This window comes from Polistes canadensis, unplaced genomic scaffold (assembly GCF_001313835.1).
Source record: "Polistes canadensis isolate GaletaPanama2010 unplaced genomic scaffold, ASM131383v1 scaffold_195, whole genome shotgun sequence".
Lineage (NCBI taxonomy): Eukaryota > Metazoa > Arthropoda > Insecta > Hymenoptera > Vespidae > Polistes > Polistes canadensis.
The window spans coordinates 285,968-293,527 of NW_014569742.1; positions in this window are offsets into that span (position 1 = coordinate 285,968).

Genomic DNA, 7,560 nt, shown 5'->3' on the forward strand with positions numbered 1-7,560 from the left:
GAGAGAGAGAGAGAAAAGAGAAAACATTAAAAATAGTTTATTTTCATGATAGACAATCGTTGAAACAGAGATAAAGCAAGAAGAATAAGAAGAACGAGATCAATTTCTCCGGATGTTACGTGTCTCTACCTTTAGCAAAGTGAAATTTCAAAAGCATCCGAATAGAAACTGCCACTCTGTGTTTGCTTTGAACGTGAAATGAAAAAGAAGTTCAAACTTGAATCGGTATTCACATGTTTATACACAGGGTGATCTAAATAATAATCTTCATTCAAAATATGATATCAGATATTTGATTAATTTAATAGACTTTCCAATGAAATGTAAGAAATTAAAATGGCATCCTTTCTTGAATTTTTTCTTCTCTTACGTCAAAAACAAGGGTGAACTTCTTTAAGAAGTTTTACGAATATTTTCACGGACAGACGTTCCTTCCGGTTATGGCTGCTAGGTGAGAATCTCGAAGGGTGTATAATGTAATCTTATTTATTAAGTAGAAAGCACCGAGTGTACTATGAGAACTACTACGGAGATAGAAAGGTAATATTAACCCTGAGACCTTAAAGTGAATTTTACAATTAAGAAGAAGGAAAAAAGAATAAAATCAAATATTTTTTTCCAAACCAAACTTTATCATTTTGATCGCAAATTTTGGACAATCTACTTTCACCAATTTAATTATTTCACTTATGGTAAAAATAGATATAGCATTGGTATACTTTTTGAACACATTATGTGTTTCTTTATTGAAATAAATTTGATCTTTGAAATTTATGGGAATGTAGTAGTTGAAAATTTGAAATAACTCTTTACAAATTGACGAACCGTGAATGCTTCGTGAAAAACTTCCTGTGAACTCCGATCATGTCACACTAGAGTTATGTATATGGGATATATATTATATAGAAAGAGAAAAGGAATGTATATAACGATATGATCGATATATATATATATATATATATGTATATTATATAAACGTTAATGCGTCAAACTTTTTTAAACTTAAGTTTTAGAAATTTTTGACATTTTTATAAAAAGCTATCCCCCGAGTTAACAAAATAATATCTCCACTTTATAGTTTTAATTTAAAATTATTTAATTACACGTTGAAACTTTGATATTTAATATTAGACGAATATTTCTCAACTCTCTCTTTTTGATTTATTATTTATTCAATAAACTCGAGTTTATTTTTCAAGAAATGAAATATCAAGTATAATATTATAATACTAATGAAAATTTAGAATTTCATATATAATAAACGAATAAATTTCTGTGCCTTTTAACAAAATTTAATATTAAATTTAATATATTGCAAATTATTAATAATACAATTAATAATAAATAACATATTCGTTTCATATCCCTACGATCTATATAATTTGTAATATTTAATTTTAAATTAACGTTATAAAAAAGAAAAAAAAAGAAAAAGAATTATTAATAAGTATATTATCAGTAATTGATCGATCTATAATAAATTACTTACAATTTAAATATTGGAAGGAAATGAAAGGTTAAAAAAGAAAAAAAAAAGAAAAAGAAAGAAAAATTAAATATTAAACGTTGACGATAAAAGTAAAGTAAAGGGGGTTAGTTCGATACATAAATGCAACCCCTTTGGATATCGACTCACCCTGTATATAAATCGATATACACGTCGACGAGATTATAGGTTAAAAGGTCCCTGCTAAAAGCAAAGTGCGCAAGCCACGCATCCTTCTCTCTCTCTTTCTCTCTGATGCATCCCCTTTTTCGAAAAATCAACTAACAAGAGAGATACTCTTTCGATATTAACCGGCTAGACGTGGTGGGATATTTTTTTTTTCTTCCCCGTAACAACCTTCAAAGATAATATTTTTTATCTTCGTTATCTTTTTCTTCTTCTTCTTTTTTTTCCTCGCCCCTCGCCACCTTTTTTCTTTCTTTCTTTCTTTTTTTTTTTTTAATTTACTCGATGTATACTTACTTCTTTGCCCGACAACATTTTCCAAGAATAAAACTAAGGGGGAAAAAATAAAAAAATAAAAAAGGGAAGCAGAAACTTTGAAATATTTTAACAACCACGATTAAAAACGATAACGGGGTAGAAATTGATATTCAATCTCAAGGATAATATTCACACAACGCGTTGAATAATTATATTTTTCTAAGTTCACAATGACGAACTCTGTGTTGATACACAATATTATTTTTTATTATTTATTGATTTAAAAAGTGCATTATTCTTTAGTTTCTTAAAGATTGAAAAATGGCAGGAAAGTAATTCGATTTATTTTGTCAATGATTTTAAGATATTTATAATTTTTGACGTGATACGATTTTCTTCTTCGATTATATTGCGAAATATTTCGAGGACGAAGCCGAACGTTAGAAAATTCTTAGAGACGTGAACGTGGGGATACGTATATCGTAGAATTTAATTTTCTTTTGAAGTGTCTCTCTCTCTCTCTCTTTACGTAATATAATTAAAAAATCCCGTATTTAAATGTGACATATTTGTGAGAAAAAAAAAACACAAAAAATCTACAATTCTCAAAAAATAACTACATTAAAATATATTTAAATTTAAAGATAAAATTAGAAACGAATCGATGAATATAATTCGTTATAAAAATTATTCACCACGCGTATAGAATTCGATGTCTTCGTTAACGAAGGCGAGAATGCTTTTCGCGAAGGTTAAGAAAGTTCTGTTAGTGGATGGGGGAGAATAAGGGGAGGGTGGTTAGAGGGAAGATTGGAACGTTATCATAGCCTACCCTTGTGGTTTCGCACAATTTGCGAATTTAGTTAACTTTCTAAACTATTACAATCTATATACACACATCTATATATGTACACATATGTATATGTACATATATATATATATATAGCAATCAAGAAACACACAAAAGCGGATAAAGTTATCTCTAATCGGAAACGATTTGGAGAATTTCTATCTTTCTATCTTTCTATCTTTCTCTTTGCTCACACGTGTTAGATTTAAATTCCAATTTCCAACCCTTGGAACTTATGTACACACAGGTAAGTTAAATGTATACGCGTGTGTGTATATAAGTATATATGCAAATCTGTATGTACTTGTGTGCATATATAAAAGGATTTATTCTGGGCACGAAGTGTAAGCGATAAGAGAGAGTATATCCTTTAAGAGGACTACACGTTTTTCTCTCGAATAACAGAGCACGTAGTAAATGTATATATATATATGAGTGTGTATATATGTACCTAGAAAGAAAAAGGGTTTGAGAGTAAGAGAGAAAGAGATATGTATATATTTAAGTAGTGGAAAGCATGAAAGAAGAGAAAGAGAAAAATGATTGCCCTCTTGTGGCGTTAACAATGCGTTTAAAAACAGAAACCCCTTTGTCAACTTAAAGAATCTTCTTTCTATTTTTATTTTTGTATTCTTCTTTTTCCTTTTTTTTTCTACCCTCTTTTTTACAAGTCAAAATTATCCAATTAATTACCCTCTCTAACCTAATTTTCCTTCTTTTTTTTTTTTCTTTTGGTTCTAGTTTCAAAATAATAAGATTATGCAAAATGTAGATTTTTATTTAAAAATTTTAAACGAATAAACGGCGTTTATCTCGAAGCAATCTTGAAATCTTCTATCATAATAATTAAAGAAAAAAAAAATATGTAGATGAATATTGCGCGTTTTAATAATAATATGTTAATCAATTGTGGTCTATTGTATCTAATAAGATAAAAAATATGAAGATTCTATTTGTTAGAATATGTTGAAAAATCTAATAAATAATATCAGTTAAAATTTCTTTTTCCTCAAAAAATTGAATTCGTATTACGTAAAATCTGTATAATACGGATTTGAGGTACTGCGTTATAAGGGATCCTCTCTACTGTACTTAGTTGGTCCTCTTTTGCATATTATAATGCTTTTGAACAGATTTGGTATATTCACGTGAGACCAATTTTGTTATATCATTTATATCAAATGATATTGTTCTTTAAAAAAAAATACTCTTTTGTTATAAAATATATGGTATGAATTAAACTAATCCTGATATACAATATGTACAGATTAATTCGGTGCATTGATATTAAATTATTAAGAACTCTAATCTGAACGTAAATAATCACTCGTCATTTTATAACGTTTATTAAATATCAAAACTTACAATTACAATACATTTGACAACCAATTAAAACATCAAACTATTAAATAAGCAAAGTAACAAGATTAACGCATTAATTAAAAAAAAAAAAAGACATAGAAATAATTTATTCTGCATCAAATTCTAACAGGAATATCTCTCAGTATAAAAATTAGAAAATATTTAATATATTACAACAAGGGATATACACGAATTGTTTCAAAATTAATAATGAATTATCAGATGAGTATAGACACAACACCAGCCAGTCTATGAACAATTCAAACGACATTGGGGGGGTATTTTCAATTACAAAGAAAAAAGAAAAAAGGTAGAAATAGAGAGAAGAAAGAGTTAAAAAGTAGAAAAGGTAGGGAGGGGAGGGTTATATGGTAGTATAGTCGAGGGAATGGTGAAAAGGTGGGATTTTCATCGTCTGTCGGGCATACACTATGGCGGATTTCGTTTAACGCACGATGGCTTTACACGAGCTTACATAATGTACTCTCGGTGGGTTCTCTATACAGACGAAGGGCAGCAGACCTAGAAAAGGGAGGGGTTGGTTGGTTGATGCAGGTTCCGTAAACCAATGTCTGTCGGGTATACGCAATGTGGATCATGTATATGCATGTGTGTTATTCCCAACTCGCCAACTGTATATGTGTCTATATAGGAACGAAAAAAAGAAAAGAAAAAAAAAACGGAGAAAGGGAGAGAAAGGGTGCCATCGTTAAAACGGTCCAATGGTTGGCAACACTTTTCCACCCTCCATATTTTCACGTCCCCTTTCGTTGGTTATTTTCTACGAGGTAGCAAGGAAACAAACGAAAGAAGGAACGAACCTACGTACCCTCTCATCCATACACGTCTTCGTTTTAACCTTCCCTTTTATTTATTTATCTTTGTCTCGTGTGCTACTTCTTTTTATTTTTTATTTTTTCCGTTTTCCGAGATGACCAATTTCCGCCTCTGCCATTTTGTTAACTCTTCTTCTTTTACCCTTCTTTTTTTTTCCCCCTACTGTCTCGTTTTATCTTTAATTCTTGATAGGGAAATACAAAGAGAGAGAGAGAGAGAGAGAGAGAGAGAAAAATAGACTTGCTTCTTTGCTTGCTTTCTTACTTGCAAATAGAAAGGAAAAGTTCTAAGGTTTTAACCGCAAAGAATCCTCTTCTTCTTCTTCTTCTTCTTCTTCTTCTTCTTCCTCCTCCTCTTGTAAATTTCGGCCATCTTGTAAAGGGAGGAGTGTTTAAACGTTAGCAACTTTTAAATTCGTTTTCGCAAACTGCTGCTCCTCCAACTCTCCCTAACCTCATCTCTCTCTCTCTTTCTCTCTCTCCTATTTCGAGCTTAATCGTTTTCAAAAGCGTTTTTACTCTCTTGGGAGAATTTACCTCTTTTAAGTTTTACCACTAGGATAAAATATATATAAATATACAGTAAGAATATATAGTAAAGCTGCACGCGCGTAGCTTTCTCGTTAAGTAAAACCCTTCTTTTTACGCCAACGTTCTTGAGATCTCCTATTTTTTTTTTCTTTTTATATTTTTTTCATTTTTTTTTTTTCCAACTTCTCTTTTACACTTTCTTATTTTACTTCGTTTAATATTTCTATTTATTTTTACCTCGATGTATCAGAAATAATTATGAAACGAGGCCGAAACGCGTGACTGTAAACCAAGGATACTTCAATCTTTTTCCTTTAGTGGACCGTATAAGTACAACCCGTCTTATATGTCGAGTGAGCTGCAACTTTGGACGATGGCCAGGGGCCTCACGGTAGTCCCAACAAAACGTGACCAAAAGTAGAAAAAAAACCATGTTTTACTATTGTTTTCAATCATAATTTTAAACTTTAATTCACATAGAAATACGTTCAATGTATTTCCTGCAGAATCTTTCCCATTCATTTGTTATAGATAAATGCTTATGCACACACCTGTAAATTATCAATCGAAACGTAAACGTCGAACGTATCTCACGTGTGACTCGTGGTTTCCCCAAAATTACGGTCACTTTAAACGCGCATAGTTCAACTAATATTTGTCCGATTTTAAATAATAAATTTACCCCTGACAATATATAAGTATAATTGAATAATATTTCTTACAAATTTACACAAATAACGAATGTTCTTATTGTTAATAATAAAGTGCATATTATTATATGTGTTTTTTTTCCCTGCAGTATTGGTAATATTTATTTAAAAAATTTTAAGTCAAATAATTCGTACCTCTGAAAGAAAAGAAAAAAAAAAAAGAAAAGAAAAAGAAGAAAAGCAGCAGAAGATAAATTCGTGATCGTACGTTTCACAGGTATGGTCGCACGTTGAGGTTTACCTGTCGAGATTTAGGTTGAATATGGGTTGCTTTAAACGATTATGTTGACGGAAAAGTGGGGAAACAAACTTGGAATTTGAAATTCGAGTACTTTGGCTACGAGTACGTCAGTAACGTACGTACATTCGTTCGTTCGTTCTATTCTATTTCGAAGGGGAATTAGATATGGTCGACTAACGCGTTAAATACCGCTCGATTACTATCGTTTGCACGCACCTTTCGGGTTGACAAATACTCCAAACACGAACCATGCATCTCTCCTCTCTCTCTCTTTCTCTCTCAAACTCTAAAACTCTCTTTCTAACTCAACATACATCGTTTAGATCGATCGTGTTCGATTTACCAAAGTGGAAAACGTCTATTCACCTATACGGTGTTCGCCGATTCATTCTATTCCAATCGATCTAATTAATTATTACAATTTATCGATAAAACAAATAAAAACAAAAAATATCAAAAAATAAAGGTATTTTAATAATCTCATTTCGTATTAAATAGACAATATTTTTCCTTTTATTTTATCTCAATAATATAAATATTATATAGGAATGAATACAAAAACGTGACACACACCCTGTAGAAACGTATGCATCCACAGTAAGCCTTTTCGAATTCACGCAAAGTGATGAGCCCGAAGGGGTTAGAAGGTGGGGCTGTTGTAAGGGGGTAGAAGTGTAAAATTAGCTTCGAGTGTAGCGACGCGACGCTAAGCGTCACTCGATTTATATTTCTTTTTTTTTTTGTTTATTTTCTAAACCTTGCAAAAGTGAAAGAAGAGATAAACTGAAAGAAAAAAAGAAAGAAAGAGAAAGAAAGAGAGTGAAAAGGGTGGGAAGAAAAAAAAAGAAAGATACGACACTTGTTCACGTGTTTCAATCGAGGGTGAGGGTGGTGATGATAGTGGTGGTGGTGATGGTGATGGTGGTAGTACGCGTTGTTGACAATGAAAGGGAGAAAGAAAAGAGAGAGAGAAAAAAAGAAATATAAAGGAAAGAAAAAAAGGAGGAGTAGGAGGAGAAAAGATTCAACCGGATCTTCTTACTCTTTTATCTCTATCTTCATTTCCCTCTCTCTTTCATTTTTTTTTTTTTTTATTTTTT